The sequence below is a fragment of the Aulostomus chinensis genome, chromosome 4, assembly GCF_037954235.1.
Source record: "Aulostomus chinensis isolate RoL2024-O1b breed Wild chromosome 4, RoL_Achi_v1.0, whole genome shotgun sequence".
NCBI lineage: Eukaryota > Metazoa > Chordata > Actinopteri > Syngnathiformes > Aulostomidae > Aulostomus > Aulostomus chinensis.
Genome location: NC_141323.1, coordinates 6,809,789 through 6,832,787, shown reverse-complemented (window position 1 = coordinate 6,832,787; position 22,999 = coordinate 6,809,789). Strand labels below are relative to the sequence as shown.

General features: G+C 47.1%; 1 protein-coding gene across 1 annotated transcript in view; it reads right to left on the bottom strand.

The window, feature by feature from the left end:
* The window catches only part of chst11 (carbohydrate (chondroitin 4) sulfotransferase 11), a 76,026-nt gene that overhangs the window by 48,461 nt on the left and 4,566 nt on the right, over window positions 1-22,999 (bottom strand). The window lies entirely within an intron of this gene.

The following is a 22,999-nucleotide window of genomic DNA, read 5'->3' as shown; positions in this document are numbered from 1 at the left end:
GAGGACCCACACACACACACGTATACACAAACACGTAAACACACACAAACACACACGGATACACAAACACACATACATAAAACACGTATACACACAGGTATATTCAAAAACATATACACACGCATACACAAACACGTATACACATGTACATACAAACATATGTATACACAAACACACGTATACACACAGGTATATGCAAACACACAAACATAAAACACGTATACACACATATATACAAACACATATACACACACAAACACAAACAAACACATATACACGCTTATACACATACACAAATGTACACACAAACAAGTATATACACATGCATATACACACACATACACACGCCTATATGCAAATGTATATACAAACACAAATACACACACATACACATACACACTCACACATGTATATACAGACGTATACACAAACACATATATACACACACAAACACTCACACATGTATACACAAACACATGTATACACACTCACACGTACACACACACGCAAAAACACACGTAAACACACATACACAAAAACACACACATGCACACACAAACACACATGTATACATGCACATATGCAAACACAAACACACATATACAAACAACAACACACATATGCACACACACACACACACACACACAAACACACACACACACACACACAGCTTCAGCTTCGGTCTCTTTTCTCAGGCTGTGACATCATCTTCCCTGGCTGTTACATGTGGTTGTCAGGGGTTCCGCCTCCCTCTTCCTCCACCAGGGTTGAAACTGCTGCACATCAACATGGAGGCACCAGAGACACACCCTGAACAAAGTGCATCTCCTTCAGTGCCATCAATGAGTTCACACGTCTCCAACCCTCTGCCATAAATCCGCGCTCCCTCAGTGGAGTCGGCGTTCATTATGTTTTTGGTCTGTTTCAGTCAGTGTCTGCTGCCACGGCCGTGAAACTCCCCCTCAGCCAATCGGCAGCAGGGAAAGATTCAGGTGCAGCCCAGCCTGGGCAGGAGCGCAGGTCTGACTGATGCTGCTGAGGCATTGCTTAGAAAAGGAAGGAGAGTGCTGGAGTCCAGTTCCACAGATCCACTAACCAACACGTAGGAAAAAAGAGATGGCGGCGATGGCACTGTCATGAAAAGAAAAGGAACTGATTTCACACGGACTTTCGGACTTCAGAGGAGGACGCCAACAAGATGCCGCACTCACTACCAATGACCATCGCATGCTCATCCAGACATTGCAATTTGACCTGAAACCACACACGCTACTGTCCTGCGCTGCTGGTAGAGAAAGCTTGCCTAGTGCAGCTTTCAACACACAGTTGCAGGAGTTGGTTGGGCTTGACGTGCTGGGACAGCTTGTACACGACCCAAAGCCTGTCTGGCCTCACGTGGTATAAGGCTGTAATCCATAGCCTGGAAGACAACAGGTAAGGGAAGAGGATTAACAAGCCAACTCCAGAACACCCCCCAAAACAGGGGGTTGGGCGTCAGGCCAGCTACCCAACCCCGTAGAAAGTGTTCAGCTACGCAAACATTTACAGAAATCAGAAAATCCTCAAACCTTGGGAAGGAAGCCTCTGCAGCAACAATGCTAAAGAGAGCATGACGACGTGCATGGCATGGAAAACTAGAAGGAGACTGTACGTCCGAAGCGACTTCTGACCTCAAGGTAACCCACCACAATAGCAACATGGAATGTGAGGACCATGTATGCTGGAGGGAAGGTAGCTGTGATAGCGGAAGAGATGAGGAGATATGGGATATCCCTCCTTGGTCTGGGAGAAATCAGGTGGCTCCAGTCAGGACAGGTCATGCTGGTGAGTGGAGAGACCATACTCTACTCAGGACATCCAGACGTGCACCACACACCGAGGGAGTAGCATTCGTGCTGCCCAAAGACGCACAGAGGGCCCTCATCAGCTGGGAACCAATCAACTCAAGGATCATCATCGCCAAATTCCAAACCACCCACAAGAAAATAAACCTCCAAGTAGTAAAATGCTATGCTCCCACTAACGACAGTGATGATGAAACCGAGGACCAATTCTACAACCAACTCTCCACCATTCTTCAGACCAGGAAAGAGAAGGATGAAAAGAAGTAAGGAGAGACAAGAAGAAGTACATTGAGGATTTAGTGCAACAGGCAGAAGCAGCAGGAGAGAACAACCTGAAGGACCTATACCAAACCACAAGCTGACAGGCAAATTCAGACACATACAGGCACACATTAAAAACTCACAGGGCCATGAAGTCATTGAGAGGAGGGAAAGCAGAGGGACCAGATGGGATTCCAGCAGAGGCCCTTAAAGGTGGCATTGAAACCTCCACCAACATGCTCCACCAGCTCATGAAAACCATCTGGGAGGAAGAAAATGTCCCATCTGACTGGAAAAATGGCCACATTGTGAAAATCCCTAAGAAAGGAGACCTCCGGGAGTGCAAGAACTACAGAGGAATAATGCTCCTTTCAACACCTAGGAAGGTGCTCAACCGTATCCAGCTTGAGAGGCTCCAGAAGGGAGTTGAAACTGAAGGAAAATCAGGCTGGCTTCAAGAACAACAGATCCTGTGGAGACCAAATTGCCACCCTTTGGATTATTATTGAACGGTCCATCAAATGGAACTCCCCCGTCTATATGAACTTCATAGACTTAAAAGCCTTTGACAATGTGGATAGGGAAATGCTGTGGAAACTGATGGCTCACTATGGGATCCCAGCCAAGACAATCAACATCATAAGGAGCACCTACCAAGGGACGAGTTGTCAAGTCCTTCATGAAGGATGTACATCAGAGGCATTTGAAATCCTGACTGCTGTGTGGCAGGGTGTCTACTCTCCCCCTTCCTTTTCCTCCTCTAGGAAACCACAAACAATACACAAAGTGGCACGCAGTGGAGCCTGACTGAGCAGCTTGAAGATCTTGACTTTGAAGATGACCTGGCCCTACTGGCCCACACCATCAACAGATGCAGGAAAAATCTGGAAATCTGGAGGCAACTGCTGCTCTGCTTGGACTCAAAATGAACTCCTCAAAAACCAAAATAATGCGCATCAACAGCAAGAACACCATACATATAACCATGGACCAAAATGCACTACAAGATGTAAACAGCTTCACATATCTTGGTAGCATCATTTCAGCGGAAGGTGACACGGAGGACGATGTCCAAGCCAGGATTGGAAAAGCAAGGTAAAGCAAGGCAAATTTATTTGTATAGCACCATTCATACACAGGGCAATTCATAGTGCTTTACAGAAGTAAAGAGAGAATTGAAAGTTATCAATCCATCAATACCAAATCACCCAGATCAATACACTATCAGAAGGCTGCAGTAAACAGAAGTGTTTTCAGCCCTGATTTAAATGAGCTGACAGTTTGTGCCCCCCTCAGAGTTTCAGTTTGTTCCACAGGTGTGGACCACAGAAGCTGAAAGCAGCTTCACCCTGCTTGGTTCTGACCCTGGGGACACTGAGTAGACCTGTCCCTGATGACCTGAGGGGTCTGAATGCTTCATACCCAGTCAGCAGCTCTGACATGTCTTTAGGCCCAAGCCCATTCAGTGACTTATAGACCAGTAACAGGATTTTGAACTCCATCCTTTGACACAAAGGGAGCCGGTGCAGTGATTTAAGGACAGGTGTCATGTGGTCCATTTTCTTACTGTTGGTCAGGACTCTGGCAGCAGCATTTTTACTGAGACCTGTAAAGACACCATTACAATAATCTAGCCTACTAAGAATAAATGCATGGACGAGTTTTTCCATGTCTTGTTGAGAGAGAAATCCTTTGATTCATGCAATGCTTTTGAGATGATAAGAGGCTGATTTAGTGACAGTTTTTATGTGGCTCTTAAAATTCAGGTCTGCGTCCATAACAACACCAAGGTTTCTAGCTTGGTCGGTGGTTTGTAGTGTCATTGAGTCGAGTTGGCTGCTGACCTCAATTCTTGCGTTTTTGGGACCAAACACAACGACTTCTGTCTTTTCTGCATTGAGCTGGAGAAAATTCTGGCCCATCCACTGCTTGACCTGTAGGATACAGTCACTCAGTGGATGCAGTGGACTGTGATCGCATGGTGACACTGTAATATAAAGTTGTGTGTCATCAGCATATGAGTGGTAGGAGATGTTATGGTGCTCTATGACCTGGGCCAGTGGGAGCATATAGATGTTGAACAAAAGTGGCCCAAGAATAGAGCCTTGTGGGACCCCACATGTCATCTTTGTCCGCTCAGATTCACAGTTCCCAAACAAGACAAAGAAGTCCCAATCTTCTAAGTAAGATCTGAGCCAATTTAGCACCGCACCAGAAAGTCCAACCCACCTCTCCAGTCTGTCAAGCAACAGGTTGTGATTGACTGGGTCGCATGCGGCACGAAGGTCTAGGAGTACCAATACTGATATTTCAGATGCATCAGTATGAAGGCGTATGTCATTTAACACCTTAATAAGTGCAGTTTCAGTGCTGTGGTGTGGTCGAAAACCTGACTGGAAAGCATTGAAGAGATTGTTTTGGGTCAAGAAAGAATGAATTTGTTGATAGACAACTCTGTCAATGAACTTTGACAAAAACGCAAGGTTAGATATGGGCCTGTAGTTGCTTGGTACTGAAGCATCCAGATTAGGCTTTTTTAAGAGAGGTTTGATTACTGCAGTTTTCAGTGCCCTGGGAAATTGACCTGATAGAAGAGAAGCATTTACTATCTTCAGTACATCTGATGACACACAATGAAAAACCCTTTTCAGCAAGCTTGTAGGCATCATATCAAGGCAGCACGTCGTGGAGTTTAAGTTCTGAACTGTTTCTGTCAGAGTTGCATGGTCTATGGGTTGAAATGTTTCTAGATTTCTGAGAAACTGAGGAGGAACTGGTGACATAACTAAGTTGCTTTTGGAGGAGCCACATATTGTTTGTCTTATCTTCTGAATTTTATCTGTAAAAAAGGCTGCAAAGTCACTGCATGACTTGATGGACAGCAGTTCAGCAGGAATAGATGCCGAAGGATTTGTCAGTCTGTCGACAGCAGTGAATAAGGTGCGGGCATTGTTGGTGTTATTTTTGATCATCTCAGAGAAAAACGACTGTCTTGCCTTTTTCAATTCTTGGTTATAAATGTGAAGACTCTCTTTATAAATGTCCCCGTCTACCTGGAGTTTGTTTTCACGCCCTCTGCGTTGAGCCTGCCTACACTTTCTTTTTTGAGCTTTCACCAGAATTGCGTTCCTCCATGGTGACTTTTTTCTGCCAGATATAACTTTGGTCTTAATTGGAGCAATGGCATCCATAACAGTCATAACACTGGAGCTAAAACTATCAACAAGGTCATTGACTGAGGCTAAGGGCAGAGTTGGTGATGATGTAAAAGCCTGAGTGAATAATGTACCAGTGCTGTTGTTACCAGACCACTTTCTTATCACCTCTGCTTCACTTTTGCAGAGATTGGCAGGGATCGTCATTTTAAACTGAACACAACAATGATCAGAAAGAGCAACGTCAGAAATGTTCAGACCCTTGGAGATAATTAGATCTAATATGTGGCCCTTGTTATGTGTTGGATCCGTCACATGCTGGGAGAGTCCAAAGATATCCAGAGTATTTAAGAGTTCCTTTGCATATCCATCTTTCACATTAGCAACATGAATGTTAAAATCCCCCACTAGAATAACACATCAAGCTCAATGCAGATAATAGACAGTAGTTTGGAAAACTCATCAAAAAACAGTGCATTATATTTTGGGGGCCTGTAGATGGTTCATGATATTGCACAACAGGAGGCTCTCAACTGAACTGCAACATACTCAAAGGAGGTGAAACTTCCATCTGACATCCTCCTGCATTGGAAGGTTTCATTAAACAAAAGTGCAACTCCACCTCCTTTCTTATTCACTCTAGCTTCACTAATGAAACTGAAGTTAGGGGGCGCTGATTCAATGAGAACTGCTGCACTGTTGTCTCGGCTTAACCACGTTTCAGTTAGGAACATGAAGTCCAGGTTGTGCTGTATAATGTAATCACTGATTAGAAATGATTTGCCTGCTGATGACCTGGCATTTAATCCTGCTAGCTTTGATATGTTAGAAGCAGTATCTTTAGGACCGTGTACTGACTGTGGCTGACATGGAATGAATGTTGAATTTGACATTACCCTGTTTCTTGGCAATTTAAACACTCTTTTTCTATTGCCAGTCATAACGTGAACTGAGGAAGCTTCCAGTATGCTGGGCCCCGACTTTCACTGGGAATAGTCAGGAGTGACATCATTGGAGCCTGGACCCAGAACACGTCAGCAGTCAGGGACAGGGAGATCTAAGTGTGCTGAACTCTTATCAGCTTGTGGAGGATGAGCTGATGCCTGTGTGGGGACGGTGGGGGTGGTGCAGGTCTTAACTTCACAGAAGGCCGAGGGCGTTGCAGGGGAATGAGAGGAGAGAACGTTGCAGTGGGGCGGGGGGTGAGTTGTGTCCCAGCAATGACCAGCTTGTTCATGTGGTCAGTGAAATCCATGAGGGGGGGCGACGAGGGTGACAACATGCTTACAGTGGATGGTGACCTGGGTGGAGTTTGGAGGGGTGTCGAAGGTGGACCCTCACAGGCACTTTTTGGTGCTGAGGGCAAAGAATCCTCTTGCTCTTCGCCCTGACATGGGGAAGTCCTCCTTTCATTCACCCTGACGTCTCTCATCACTGGATCTCACGTCAGCTAGAGGTTGTGCTCCATCCTGATGACATTTATCTCTTGTCTGTATCACCTTGTCCTTGGTGGAAGGAACAGATTGGTGACGCAGGCAGAAAGATATGTTGGACATAAACAGTTTGACTCCTGACCTGTTTAGGAAGAGTCCATCTCTCTTGAAAAGATGTCTGCGGTCCCAGAAGAAACTAAAATTGTCCAAAAAGTGCATGGAATGGACATCAGATGCTGCAGATAGCCATGTGTTCAGAGCCATCAGCCTGCTGAATCTCTCAGCACCTCTTCTGACAGATGGAAGGGGGCCACTGATAAAGACCTCGACACCCAGAGAGCTGACTGTGCTCAGCAGATCAGTGAAATCTTGTTGAAGCACTTCAGACTGCCGATTCACAATGTCATTCATCCCCGCATGCAACATGATCTTTTTAACAGTCGTGTTTGCTGCGACAATACCAGGGATTTTTGCTGTCAGGTCAGGAACCATATCTCTCGGAAAACAGAGAACCTTTGTGTTTTCACTGCACATGAATCTCAGATCTTTGACAGCGGAATCTCCCACAATCAGAGTTTGGGGCCCAGTTGTTAGCTTGGCCTGCGGCCTGCTAGCTTCTGATTTATGTTCAGACCTTACACTTCTCTGTGGTGATGAGAGGTTTTCCAGTTCATCAGATGGAGATGCAGAATCTTGCAGTAGTGCTTCATATCTGTTGTGGATCAGAACAGGCTGTTGTACGGGTTGCTTGCTGTTCGTCTTTCCTTTAGCAGCTATCCACGGCTGTGTCCTGCTCTGCATCGGTGTTGATGAGGAGGAGGTAGATGGTAGCGCTGGCCAGCCGGTAGCATCAGAGATTTCTGGGTGGACGGTTCTGCCTGTTAAACGTCCTTCCATGTTCAAGGGAGCAGATTCCTTCTTGAGCTTCGCTCCTAGGCTGTTCCAGGGAGGACTTCCATGAGAAGATTTACCACAGAGATCATAACTCTCCAGCTTCTTTGCAGTCTTATCTGTGCTAAGTAGCTGTTTGATAGCATTCTCTTGTCCACTTGTTTGTGTAAAAGGCAGAGTGGTTTCATTTCCACAGAGTCTATTAACATCCACATTTACTTCTAACCTATGGATTTTGGTTTCCAGCACAGCGGTCTTCTGCACAAGTTTGTGGAAATCATCAGCGGAGAAGGGTGGCATCCTGATGCTAGTTAGCTTCGGCTGTATCCACTCACTGTAGTGTAGGTTTGAGTTGATGGTGGGCTGCGTTCACTAACTCAGTCGTAAATAAAAGCCATAAAAACCTTTGAAAATGGCTTCAGGCAACTTAACCCACATATTCCAGATGATATACAGCTATCAGGACCACAATTCCATAAAAAGGAAAAGATGGCAGTGAAAAAACAAATAAAGCACAGCAGGGAGCAGGAGCAAAGCAAACAAAGCGTCTGCTGTCAGAAGAGAGCGGAAGTAGTAGCAAGAACAACATACAACATGCTAAGCAATATCTGGAAGGTGAAAAATGAGTCACTCAAGACCAAACTGCTAATCTTCAACTCAAATGTAAAGGCCACTCTAGTCTATGGCTCAGAAACCTGGAGAACCAACACCACCATACTCACTAAGCTGCAAACCTTCATTAACCGGATCCTCAGAGGCCTCCTGGGAATATTCTGGCCCAGTACCATCTCCAATGCCAACCTGTGGGAACTCACCAAACAAGACCCAATAGAAATACAAATCTGGAGCAGGAAATGGAAGTGGATAGGTCATACACAGAATACAGGAAGCAATAACCAAACAGGCTCTGCCATGGAACCCACAGGGCAAAAGGAAGAGGGGCAAACCAAGAACCACCTGGAGAAGAACCGTAGAACAGGAGATGAAGAAAGAAGGGCTATCATGGCAGCTGCTGGAGCGGAGGGCCCAAGGCAGGAGAGGATGGAAGAGCTTTGTCAATGGCCGATGTTCCTCTGGGAACTTAAAGGCCTAATCAATTAATCACACACATGCTACACTTCTAAATCCACAACATGAGATGACTCAGTGTGTGTGTGTGTGTGTGTGTATATGTGTGTGTGTATGTGTTTGTGTGTGTGTGTGTTAGCCTAATAATAATAATAATAATAACAGACGCCTAGAGTCTAAACCACCTCCATCAAGATCACACTTCTTAAGCCCTTGTTCACCTCATTTTTACAGAGTTCAACTTTCTTTTAACAAACTAATAATCTCTCTTGGCTCTGTTCGAGTCTCCAACCCCTGAAACGTCTCACAGCAGCTAAAGTGTCCAGAAACCTCAGTGTGCAAACTCTCCAGGTCGGCCTCCGCCATAATCCAGGTCCCCTTAATCCGGACGGAAGATCAGTGACTCATAAACACTTTGACTCGAGATGAAAACAAACAGTGTTCGCTTGTCCTGATGTTACTGGTTGTTAGCCCTCAGTCTCCATTAGCTCTTAGCTAAATGCACATGGCTCTTTCTGCATTCTGGGCTCACTAACGAAGGGAAAAACACCTGCCCTCACTCTACGCTCGTCCTGTCCTGCTCACCTGTGCTGCTCACCTGTGGACTATCATGTACTGTACAGTTTTGGTTTGTGGTCTAGTTTTGATTATTGTTATTATTATTATTATTATTGATTATGCGTCTAGTTTATTTGCCTCTCATGTCTTCGTTTGCTTTGTTTTTCTTTCCTTTCTTTGTCTGTTAGCCTCTTTTTCAGTCCCTCACCTGTGTGGGATCCGTTCATCAGCCCTCCTCCTGCTCCTCCTGTTTCTCGTTGTGTCATCAGTACTTTTACTTTGGTCGACTGAGTCACTTTGTCTTTCTTACCTGTTGTAACACCAAACCAACTATTTGTACTTTATTTTCTTTTTGTATGATAATTTTTGTACAAATGTGCCCTTTTCTATGTATTATAACCCATCTGTTGAGGATCTTTAACTGAAAGGTTGTGTTTTTATTAAACACCTTTTCCTACTGAATAACTGCAGATTGTGTGCAGGGGTTTTTCTTCTCTACATCTGCGCCTATCAATCAGAATATTCAGGTGTGCGTCAATGTTTTCTGACACTTTGCACTGAAGAGTGACAAGTCATGCACCCACGGAAAATCAAATGTCTCTGTGAGCTCAAGTTGCCTGTGTGAGGACTTGAAAGCCAAGTGTACGTTCTGGGTGAAGAATCCCTTTGTCTGAACTTGCCTGTCGCTGCTGTTGCATCATGAACGCTGCGTTTCTGCACTGAGAGACGATTGCGGCTTTAAATAACTGGCAGAGGAGAAGCCGGGGGTCTGTGTTTAGTGCAAGAGAGACGAAACCTGTTTGTGCATGTGAGTATTTGGTACTGTGATCAACTACATGTAATTGTGAGCCTCTATCAGAGACGCCTGGATGATGAAGGCATGTTACACGCCTAGGAATGACACGATCAACTCCTCCAATCACAGACGACAGCTTTGAGGTCCAAACAAGTCGGGCGCTCAGAAGCTGTAATTATAAAAGCCTTAATCATCAGGGAGTGTGTGTGTGTGTGTGTGTGTGTGTGTGTGTGTGTGCGTGTGTGTGTTACCAGAGATATTGCTGCTGTCTGCTTCTCTAGGCCTGCTGCAAGCCAACACACTTGCACATTCACGAGTGTGTGTTGGACTGGGAACGGTCTCTAACGAGTGAGGATGAGGTCTCTAGACTTCTCCTGAACTCAAAACCTCCAGCCTGTCCTCTTGATCCAGTACCCACCAACATCCTGCAGACCATCTTGCCCACAATCAAACCTGCAGTCACACACATTGTCAGCTCCTCCTTGGAAACTGGTGTCTTCCACACTGCTTTGAAGCAGCTCGGATCACCACTGCTCAAAAAGCCCAATCTCAACCCGGCCCAGGTTACAGGCTGGTCTCAGTTCTGCTGTTCCTGTCCAAAGTACTTGAGCGCTCAGTCTTCAACAGAGTTTCTGAGCGTCGTCAGTAGAACAACCTGCCTGACTCCTATCAGCCTGGCTGTAGGCCTGACCTCTCCACTGAAGCTGCACTCCTGTCAGCCACAGAACCACTGGAGCTGCTGGTCAGTCCCCTGTCCTCCTGCTGCTGGACCTTCTGCTCCTTTGACCCTGAACCATCAGACTCTCCTCTCCACACTCCCTGAACTCAGCATCTCAGGATCGGTGCTTTTGTGGTTCAAGTCCCACCTCCTATCCTTCAGAGCGTCATGGCATGAGAAGTGTCTGAATCACACGGCTTATCAACAACCCCAGGGGTCGGTGTTCGGCCCCCGACTCTTCTCCTTATACACCCCAGTAATCTGTTCACATGGCTTCTCCTGCCACTGCTATGCTGACCACACTCAGCTCTTCCTGTCTCCTCCCCCTGAGGACACGTCTGTCTCAGCTCAGATGTCAGTGTGTCTGGCTGATGTCTCCACATGGATGAAGGAACACCGCCTTCTACTAAATCTGTCCAAAACTGAGCTCCTTGTCCTCCCAGCGTGTCCCTGTGTTCAACCACAGATCAGCGTTCTGCTCGATTCAAATCAACTCTGCCAGGAGTCTGGCGTCATGATTGATGACCAGCTGACCTTAAGGTTCACGTGGCCCGTTGCTCGGTCTTGTCGATACGTCCTCTATGACACCAGGAGGATCAGACCCCGCCTGACACAATGAGCCACACAGCTTCTGGTGCGGGCGCCTGTGATGTCATCATCGACCACAGCTGCTCTCTCCTAGCAGGCCTCCCTGGTGGACCTTTAAACCTCTGCAGACGATCCAGAAGCAGCAGCTCGTCTGGTCTTTAACTCGCCCAAAACTGCAAACCCCGCTGTGAACATCTCCTCACTGGCTTCCAGCGGCAGCTCTGGTCAAACTCAAATCTCTTCTTCTGGCTTACAAAGCAGTGACAAGAGTGGCTCCTGCCTACCTGGACCCCTCATCCAGGTCTACACGACCTCTCACCGCTACACCCCACCTGTGAGAGACGGCTGGTGCTCCCAGCCCAGCGTGGCTCTGAGTCTCCAGCCTGGCTCTTCTCCTCTGTTGCTCCCTCATGGTGGAATGAACTTCCCAACTCCATGCGACCCTCAGAGCCCCTTCCTGCTTTTAAGAGACGTTTGAAGGCTCAACTGTTCAGGGAACAGGAGGCCCTCAAACCTGAGCCTCCTCCTCCTGGTCCTCAGAGTGGACCGAGTCAGGAGGTCTGAGACCGGCTCTGAGTGAACACTCAGGACTGACGATGGTGGAGACTGAAGATACTGTTGATGTTGGATTATTGGTTGTGGTCAGTTGAGGTCACATTATATTAAGGGGAAAAAAAACAAACAAACCTGGCACTTCAGCACCTGCGGCCAATCAAACTTGAAGCGCTTTGTCGTGCTGACTCAGGTTTCTCCCTCCAGTCTAAATTCTTGCTTGTGTTGAATGTTGCTTTGGACAACGGAATGGAATTGTAGAATTGTAGAATTGTAACGACACACACTGAAAATGGGTCTTAAATGAGAGCACCTGTGTTGGGGTTGGATGTGTGTCTGTGTGTGCACACACGTGTGCGTGTTGTAAAAGACGAGCTTGGTGCGTTGTAGTGTTCGTTGTGTACACAATGAACAAAACAAAGTCTCCAGTCAGAACATGGGTTCATGTTTGTGTGTACAGGAGCCAGAACATCTTCAGCTAAACAACGAGATGGGCCACATTCTTGCTCTGTGCCTGTCCATGGTCCTCCTCAGCCACCTGAGGCGTGAGCACGTGAGCGTTACACACCTGGAACGGGCTTCTTGTGATGGTTCTTGAGTTGAATAACGCTGTGCTACATGTTGTCACTGTCTTCTTCATTCGTTCTTTCAGCCAGCACTTCAACCATGAGGTGCCGCTTCTTCTCATCTCAGCTCATAATTGGAGAAATCAATTCCTCATTAGGCTGCAAATGACACGAACCTTTCAGGCTCATTATTCTCTGAATTCTGCTGCACTCGCATTCACTCGTGTGTTGAGGTTCAGACCGCCAAATTAGCAGTTTTCACACTTATTCTTGCTTTGGAAAATTGTTCACTTGGAGTGATTTTACCCTCAAAACTTTGATGTCCATTTTTTTTAATTGTTTTTTTTTTTAACAGTTTTCTTAAAAGCCATTTTAGAAAAACAAAATCGAAGGTAATTATCCAGGCTGAAAGCAACCTGTGTGAGATTTACAGGCCTGCTTTAAAAGAAAGAACTCACATTTATGAGAGAAAAACTCTTCTGAGATGTTACAGTCGCAGTGAGGGAAAAAAATTAAGATTCAAGCCCCAAAATTAAGACTTGTTATGGATAATGTTAATTTGTGATCAATAAACCTGTCGCCTCTGGAGGTGGATTAAAAAAGAGCTGATGGGGGTTAGAAAAATAGACACCGTAACATCCAGGAACTCTCCTGATTTCGGCAAGGCAATTTTATTTGTAGAGCCCGTTTTCACCAACAGTTGGTCTCAAAGGGCTTCACATTTTGAACCCAAATGCCATGAATACATGAGAGAAAGCGACAAAAAAGTTGAAAAAATGTAGAATAAAACATCAATTCAAATTCAAATTACTGATCTATGGAAGACCAGCCCGAGCGTGAAGGAGCACGCGCCAGGATGGGAGCATGTCAGAAAACATCACCATCTTGTCCTGGGTGTGACAGCATGGTGGCTCATTCCTGATCAAATCAATTAATCAATCAATCAATCAATCACTGGATTACTGATCACAGGCTGATAGCGATGATGGGGATGATGATCTAGAGGGTCTGTAAGCAGACGCTTGCTGTTGATCGTCACGCGTCTCCATGAGCCTCAAGCTAGTCATTCACGTCTGGTGTCCTCGGACTTCTGGAGTCACCCTGAAGTCGTGCAGGGAGAGAATGTTTGTGAGTGAAGCAACTCTTTAATGACTGTGTGTGTGTGTGTGTGTGTGTGTGTGTGTGTGTGTGTGTGTGTGTGTGTGTGTGTGTGTGTATGTGTGTGCGCGCGCAAGCCTGCCTGCTACTATTCTCTCTGTCACCTCCATGCTGCCACACTGCCAAGCGTGAACAGAAAACCCATTCCCGGGTCTTTGTTTAATCTGCTGGTTCCTGCCAGGGCCCTCGCAGAAGCAGGAAGACGAAATCACCTGACACGCCTTCAATCTCATTTTGTGTTTTGCTGCACGCCATCCCAGCAGGGTGCTCGCCAAACACTGTGACAAACACACCAGGCTCCAAGTGAGCACTGAGCCATTTCAGCTATTTTAGTGATGGTGATTTAGGGGAAATGCAACAGTGAGAACGTGGTATTAGTAGCCTGAGTAGAGGCAGATTCATTTGGATGTGTGTTTTCTTTCTCTCTCCGTGCACTCAAATACCTTTGGAGCTGCCTGCTTTTGCAACGCTACATTTATGCACTGTTAAATTATAGTGTGTGTGTTTTTTCCAAGACTGCAAGTCCTCCTGAAATAGACAGCGGTGGAAATTATGGTCCTGTGTGCCCGTGTGTGTGTGTGTGTGTGTGTGTGTGTGTGTGTGTGTGTGTGTGTGTGTGTGTGTGTGACTAACTAAACATGATTCAATAAGCTCCTGGAGCCTGAGAAGCCGAGCGCAGGGATATGAAGCAGCAGCAGCAGTGACTTGGCAGGAGGATGCTTGGGAAATCGATTCATGATGGCACAGAGACGGACAACATATGTCCAAGTCATCACAACTCAGTGTCCCAGAGACGAGAGATAGAAGTAGAATAGTAGGGTAGATTTAAGAGCTGAGAAAGATGGCAAGCCGGAGAGAGAGAACAGAGAGGACATGTGACATCTTTCCACCATACAAGCCTGCACAGCTTTAATTAAATGCTCCTATTCAATGGGTGGAGGCTCTCCAATAATAGCCTGGAGCCTCCAGCACAGATAAATATCGACCCGTCCCTAATAAAGCCCAGCAAAGGTGACAAAGACCTCACCTGGGTCGGATCAGTCAGTGGCTCCTTCAGCACGGGACGGATTTCATACCCTGAAGAAACTCTTTCTCATCCTTTAAATCAGTCTAACATTTAATTTCAGGTCCTTTCACATTAAAAGACTCCCAAGAAGAAAGGCAGGTGAGGCTTTTAATGTGAAACAATGAAGCAAGAACATTTCATTAAAGTGAGCCTGATTCAATAAACTTTGAGGAGCAGTGACTTAAAATTGTAATTTAGAATAATTGTTCGAATTTCTACATGTAAATTTGGAGCTCAGGGAGAGCTGCAACTCACTGGAGAAAACTCACCATTTTATTCATGTAACAATAGAACTGGGAGAGAAAAGTCGGTTCTATGAAAGATTTACGCCTGCAATTTAAATGTTTAATAGTCATTGCAAAGAAACCAAAAAGTACAAAGCATATTTTAATCTACAATGTAACAACATTTCATTTAGAGCATAGAATGACAGCAAAGGAGCGCTTCTTAAATGCCGGTCTTGAATTAACCAGGACAGCACCGACATGGTATTAGCTGATAAATGACATGAAATGCTGTGAAATCCCGATTGTGCTTCCACGGCTCCATAAATCACAACCACCACATGGAGGCTGAGTGGCTCCAACTCTGGTAATTCTTATATTTAAAGTCCTAAATAGGTTATAATGTTCTGCATGGGTTGAGGAAATTATACATGCGTTAGCTAATGAAACGCTTTCAACCCCACTGGATAAACTAAAAATGCACCGTGGTCATGCAGTAAACAACTGCTGCTCTCGGAGTCTGAGGAGCTGACGGATGAAACTTTTCACCTGACAGTGAGGCGAGGGACTCTCTCTCTCCCTCTCCCTCTCCCTCTCCCTCTCTCTCTCTCCCTCTACCTCTCCCTCTGTCTCTCCTCTCTCTCTCTCTCCCTCTCTCTCTCTCCCTCTCCCTCTCTCCCTCTCTCTCTCCTCTTCATCTCTTTACAGCACAGACAAACTCTCTGTGTCAGAGGTCACGCTTGTGCTACGTTACTCTTAGGGGTATCAGTCTGTTCCCAGTGCAATGACAACCCATCGCCATGGCAACCCTATCCTTTCTGCAAAGACTGCTGGTAGTAAGTGAGGGAAGAGGAAGAGGGGAGGAAGGCGTTAAAGCGCTTGTGTTCCTCTCCACCTGATGCTCCCTCCCTCGTTCTGGGCGCCTGACAGCAGGTAACAGATTCCCTGCGAGTCCTCATGAATATCTGCTGGTGATTCATGGCGTGGCGAGGGATCACCTCCAGCTACATGTGTACTCACAAACGGAGGACAGATGCACTGACAGACAGCTTCAACACTGCTGGGTGATGATTCCACCCAAAGTCTCTCTTTAGGTCTTAACTGCCTCAGAAGACCGTTTCATACATCAAAGCTACATTTGAGTTGAAGAACTCCTAGAGAACGTTTCCTCCCCTGAGGAGAGCCGGCTGGACTCAACCTTCCTCCTGCAGGACCAGAGAACTTCTTGCGTTGGATAATGGTGGTAACCACTGACTTGGAGTTGAGCTCAGGTCAGTTCCAGGCTCCTCATGGACTTCGGAGTCTTAATGCTAAGCTCAGCTTCACACGTCCACCAAGCAGGTGGCGATGCGTGGGGACGGTCCTGGAAGCAGCTTGACAGTTAATTTGAATTCTGTCACCCTTCTGAAAGATGTTCTTAAATTAGAACGACTCTCTGACACTCTGAGAAGAGTGAAAGCCAGCAGAAAAGATTTCAGTCACATAAATGGACGCGCCCAGACAAAAGAGCAGCGGCGGGAAGCAAAGTCAACATCCTCTTCCGGACAGGAAGCAGCAGCATTTAAGGAAAATGATGTCCTGAGTTTGAGCTCAACAGGAACAGAAGCGTGAGCGTTAAATGGACCACTTCAATCTGGAGGCCAGTTCTTCTCTAAACATCAGCCAGTTGTAATCCAGAAAAGCCTCCAAGGTGGGCTGGCTGGAGCAGAGCGAAGGAACAAGCTGCGCTCTTCTCACGGGAGGACGCTACCCTCCCTCACCAGGAGGGTGCTGAGCGGCGTCCCACAAAGCAGCACTGCTGCATAATCGCAGGGAAGTCCTCCTGGCTGTCGTGTCCTGCGTATTCTGATATTGTAGCTTCCTAATATCAGACCTGATTGCACATTCACACCCCACAGAGGAGGAACTCTTCCACTTTGGCCACCATGGACCTCCTTCAGTCCAAATCGGGTTTTTGTTGTGTCCAGATTGACTTTGGAAAGTTCTGGAGAATCGTGTGAAAATTAGATTCAAACCATTTTTAGTTACAGAAATTCAAAGCCTCTTTTTTGTCACTCAGAACCTGAAGTTTGTGTCTTGTAGTTATGTTGGTGACGCCTGGACACATGGACTCTGACTGGGAAACAACCAGATTTTCCTGTTGTCAGGGCAGTGAGCTCCAGGTCTGAGCCAACCGTCAAACAGACACCTTGCCTCGAGGCTCTCAGGGGCAGAAGCCAACTTTCTGATTGCCTTGTAAAACCACAGCTCCTTCTCCCAGGTTTGTTACGGTAATGTGTGCCTGCTTCTTGCTGAGTCAGGATGAGCGCTTGCCCGTGTCCTGCCAACATGTCCGCCCTGACCCCTTTGGAGGCACATGAGAGACGTCGCTTCAGTCTCCGTCGGTGCAGCCGGCTGAGCCGGCGCTACACTGTCGTGCTGCACCATGGAATCTGCAGGAGGACGGTGGCAGCACCCGAAGTAGCCACGCTGGCAAGGAGAGCAGGGCTGGAAAAAAGAAACCACCGAGTCCAGATGGCCAGATAATGGGAAAGAGGGATGCATAACAGAGGGAGGGTTCATGGAAAAATGAGGCAGAGGCGTGAGGAGACTGGACAATCAATCAGGCCGACTCCATTCTTTGAATTGTCATGTCAGCAGTTTAGGAAGAATCCTTCTCATTGGACGTCTTGCAACAGAAAACAGACAGGACTTCTTCCTCAGAGCCGCAAAAGAAGCCTGGTCAGGTGTTTCTATGTTTACACGTGTGAGTCATCAGGTTCAGTTGTGGGCGTCTCAGAATCTAAGAGGCTTTTATCAAATGTTACCCCCTCGACAGCTGCAAAGAAAACCTCCGTCACCAAAGAGTCTGGACAGAAACATTCCAAGAACAACAGGCGTCGCTGCTCTCAAGGAGGCTCACAGAGGGACTGGGCCACGAGGCCCAGGTCCCACATTCACACACAGGTGCCTACATTTCCCATCATGCAACCAACCAAACCTTTTCATTAAACCTCCCTGTAAGTGATTTCTGATGTCCAACAGCAGAAACCGCTGATGATGGCATCGATAACATGACCTCAAGTACTGTGATAGCATCGCATCATGTGATCATACTGTCCCAGCATTAGTGATGACATCGTGATGACATCACCAGGGGTTTTAGACCACAAAATGGGCTATACAGTCATTTTCACCTGTTGGCGGAGGAAGTCTCTGCGGTGGGAAGCTGGCCTGTTCCTGGTTTCTCTTGACTGTTGCTCTGATATTCTAATGGAAGAAAAGACTGAAGTAGACGCACTGACAGGAAGTAGAAATACCCAAGAAGTTAATTGCTACACTTCATCACCAAATGCCTCCTGCCTCTGAATAAGCCTGATGACATTTGGCAGTGTTTGAAGACATCTTTTCTGCTGTGTGAGTTAAAACCCAGGGAAGGGGGAGGACCAAGAGGAGGAGGAGGAGGAGGAAGAGTGGAAAATCCCTCACAGTTGTTCTGTAAAGTGTCCCAGACAGTAGCTGCAGTTTAAATGTTCCTCCAGCAGCAGTTTAATGAGACATAGCTCAGCCCTCCTCCACTTAATTAAAGCCATGATTCACTTCTCTTACGCCATGCTGTCTACATCTGGCCCACACCAACACACACATCACCCTCCTCCTCCTCCTCTCTCTCTCACACACACACACACACACACACACACACACACACACACACACACACACACACACACACACACACACACACCGCACTAGCAGCTGCTGTCTCATCATGTGGCTTCATTCATTCATTCCTGAATCAAACTGTCTGAAAGATAAGAATTCCATTCACACACACACTTGTCACTTCTAACATACTCTCTCTCTCTCTCGCTCTCTCTCTCTCTCTCTCTCACACACACACACACACACACACACACACACACACACACTCCTGTAGTTCCTGGTTCTCCAGAGGTAAACACTGTGAGATCAGGCCTGAGAGCCATTAGTCACTGCCTAAAAATGCGCCAACACCCCCCCCCCCACACACACACACTGTTATTAATGCCCAAATGTGGCCAAAGCGCGACACTCGCACTCCGAGTCTGCTCGAGGCTGACACCTAACAACCAGATCAATATTTATTGACAGCAGCTGTGTGATCACACACACACACACACACACACACACACACACACACACACACACACACACACACACACACACACACACACACCACTGCTGAGGATGTGTGGGGCAGTTCTATTTATCAATCAGAGGGGGAATCTTTCCACCCTCACTTAACATGCTAGCTTTGCAAACACACACACACACACACACGCGCGTATGCATGCACGCACACACAAGAGATGAGGGAACAACAGAGCGTCCCCCCCCCACCCCCCCCTCCCCCCCCCGGCACCCGATAAATCTCATTAAAATGTGTGTGGAGGCTTTTTCTGTAATTACACAATAATCTTATCAGGCAACTTTCTCCCTTCACACAATCTTTGATTCCATCTGTCTGCTCTCATTACACGTATGGAGCCGTGGGGAGGAAAAGTCCTCTTCTTTTCAAAAGCTCCTCCTTCAACATGGAGCATTTTCTCTTCTTCGAGGCAGTTTTATACAGAGTGGCATGTTCTGCATCATGGGAGATGATTTATTTTCCTCAAATGTTTAATTAAAGTGTTTCCTGCAGCATCTCAACGTGCGTCCCATCAAGTCGGAGAGACTGACTGAGCCTGGAGGCAGAGACGCCACATTCAGGTGCTGCGCGTGAGAGAAAGACAAGAGAAAAACCTCTGATAAACGACTGTCTGGAAGGAAAAATCCCGCAGGACAGCAAGGACGCTCCACTGTCAGAGAGACAGACGGATCAATGAGGGCCAAGACACAGAACTTGTTCCCACAATTTAGTTATTTTGAGACCACAAGCTAGAACTTGTTCGAAACGGCAGCACCAGGCTGGACCCTCAGACCAGACATAACCATGAAAAATACAGGCAGATAATCAGCCAGACAGACAATAAGGGACACAAACACCGGCGCCGGGGGAGGTGACTTTTCCACGAACGCAGGGTCAAGTACAGGATGATATGGTCGGTTGGGCGTGTCAGGTCCACTTTACATCACTAAATATGGTAAAAACTGAAAAAAAGAAAGGAGGGATGGGCTTCAGTCCCACTCTGCACCGCCAGTGAAGGAAGACCAGGAAGCTCTCTGGAGCCGAAAGCAGGAGCTGCCTGTCTTTCACATGTAGTGGGCGTGTAAATAGATTTTAATTGTTTGAGGTGGGTGTTTGCTTAGAATGTTTTTGGTTTTTTTCTGGAGCCCCCCCAGCAGCAGAGGACACGCTGACCCACATCAGCTGAAGGTAAACCCCCCCACGGTGATCCCCCCAGTCAGCCCCACTCCAATGAATCTGAAATATCCCTTTAAAACTTCATAAAAGGATGTTTTGTGAGGATTGTCAGACATTTCATCATTTTCTAAGGAGTTCTCTGACGTGAGAGTTGGCGAGCAGCGCTGGCTCTAAATCTGCCGGAGCTCACAGGAAGTGACAAATCAAAAACCAATAAGTGGAATGTTAAATGTTCCTATCATCCTCGTGGAGGGAAGCTGCTCACCGACTCCAGTTAAGTGACTCAACTCCCCCAAAGTCTCCTTCCCCACACACTCAGGCCTCTTTCCTTCCAACAGGGCACACGGGCACGTGCGCGCGCGCACACACACACACACACACACACACACACACAGACAACCACAGACATGCCAGATGTCAGTGAGTGGAACATGAAAGTTGGACAGATGGTAGCCATGTTCCACTTTATTGCACAAGGTTTTAACCGCCTGCACACACACACGCACACGCACACACACACGCACACACACACACACGCACACACACACACACTCATTCCCAGTAATAATCAGCACAGTATAAATCTGTTATAAATATTTGAATCTGCAAATGCAATTATTGCTTTTGCATCCATCATTTGCTTTTGGAGGCTGAACAGCAAACATAAGGATGAAGCACTGAACCCTCCCACCCATTCATGCTGAGCTGCAGGCAGATGTTGGGCGGCACACAGCCCTGCTGCTGCTGCTGGCGCTGACATTTCCTACCGTCAGCGCCGCCGCGTCCTGGGAGAAGCGCTCTTCTGAGACCGGGGGAACGACCCCTCCCCATCAACATCCGTGCACCTCCCATCCATATGAGTTTGAGTAGACACACCTCGGAGGAGACAGGCTACCTGACAGCTCTGTGTGTGGGGCTGGCTTCACACACGCTTATCAGTCTCAGATGACGGCGGATCACAGGTGACAGTACTGTTCCTGAGTGTAGAGTGTGTCTGCTCAGAGGCTGCAGGAGTGTGTGTGTAAATCCCTTCAGGAAAGGTGACATTGCTAATGACACACAAGTTAAATTATCAGGACTACAAAACTGGAGGTGGACTGACAGATGGTGTGTGTGTGTGTGTGTGTGTGTGTGTGTGTGTGTGTGTGTGTGTGTGTGTGTGTGTGTGTGTGTGTGCATGCGTGTGCACAGGCGCCCACACATGTGACAGAGGGTAGAACACCTGCAACACAACATGGACGCCATGTTGGCCACGCCTCCAATTGGAGCTCCATCCACTTGCAGTTTGGTTTGCTCCAAATGCCAGACATGTACTCATGACACAGGATCCTTTTACTCCGAAAAGACTCATGTCAATAACAGTCATTCTTCTGTTCCTTTCTAAATACTCTCATCCTATGTTTCTAGGTGTGTTCCTGTTCCTGTCTGAAGCTGAATACCTCCTCACGCTGAGGCACTCTTCAAGTCAAACGTTCTGAGAGCAGTGGCCCCTCTGATGGTGTCAGGGGCTCTGAGGAGGAAACCTTGTTATCAAACGTTAGAAATGCTGACCTGGCGAGCGGTAGCTTCAGGACCGTCTCTTAAACTCATGTCAGATGGAGAACACGGTTCACTACAGTCAAACAACAACAAGCTCTTCTCACCTGTGGAATCTGATCCTGTTTCTTAGTTTTGATATTTTTCTTGTACAAAAGCCCCGAAGCAGCGCAGCAGTCAGTCGGGCGCTGCGGGCCTCTTAGTGGATGCTCGGCGTGAACGTAGTAACCGAGGGGGTCCATTTCAAATGCATACATTGTGACTGGAGAGTATCAGAATCAACTGTTGGGACACAGCGGGGGTCCGGCCCTCCCCCGTCTGCTGGGATGTTTGATCGGGGATTTCGCAGCACAGCTGGGCAGGAAAACAGAAGATCACACAAACAGGACGTCGGGGATCCGCTCTCACAATACACACTCACAGAGGGCAGATGAGCGCACTGGGGCAAAATGACGGGGGCTGGGGGGTTACATAAACTCCCTTGCAAGCATGAATGCAAAAGACACACAAAGAAAGTCTGTCTTGTTTCATCTCTCTCTCTCTGGTTGTCGACGGCGACCGACGTCTCCTACCCAGCAAACAGCCATTTCATCAATCACAACAACAGACAACACCACACCTCTGCATCAGCTACTTAGCGAGGAGGATGTCGCTGGGTCCCTCTGTCCCGTCTGTGGAGGACTGAGCAGCAGAGGTTACTGATCGCTGCTGGATCATACTTGTCCTTTTCCCAGCCAGTTAGAGCGCTCTCCACGTGGCTGGAGTCACAAAGAAGTAATACAGCAGGTAAAAACATCTCCGTGAGCTCAAGACACAATTTGTCAGCGCAAAATATAAAAGGTGGTTGAAGTATGTTAACTGGCTGCTGGGGGGCTTCATATCCAACACAGACGACCGCTTCTTGGCCATGACTCCAATCAAAAACGCAGAAAGGAACTTCAGCCAAAACTGAGGTTACAGTTGAAAGGATCCCCCTCTGGATGAACTGGATCGTCACACAGGAGGAAAATCAGCCTGGTGCCACAGTGGTCATAATTATTGATGATTGATCGAATGAACAGAAAACAAATTCAGGCACAATTTAGACAATTTAGATTTCATGTCCAGCAAACACACTGCAGATGTCTCAGCTCCTGAAAAGGAGGATCCGGAGGGTTCAGCTCATCCTGAATAGAACCTCTTTGGGTTTTGTAAGTCGTCTCTAAACAGCGTGTTTGAGGTCACCGACCCCAGCGACTCTCACTGTACCATCAGTTGAAGCT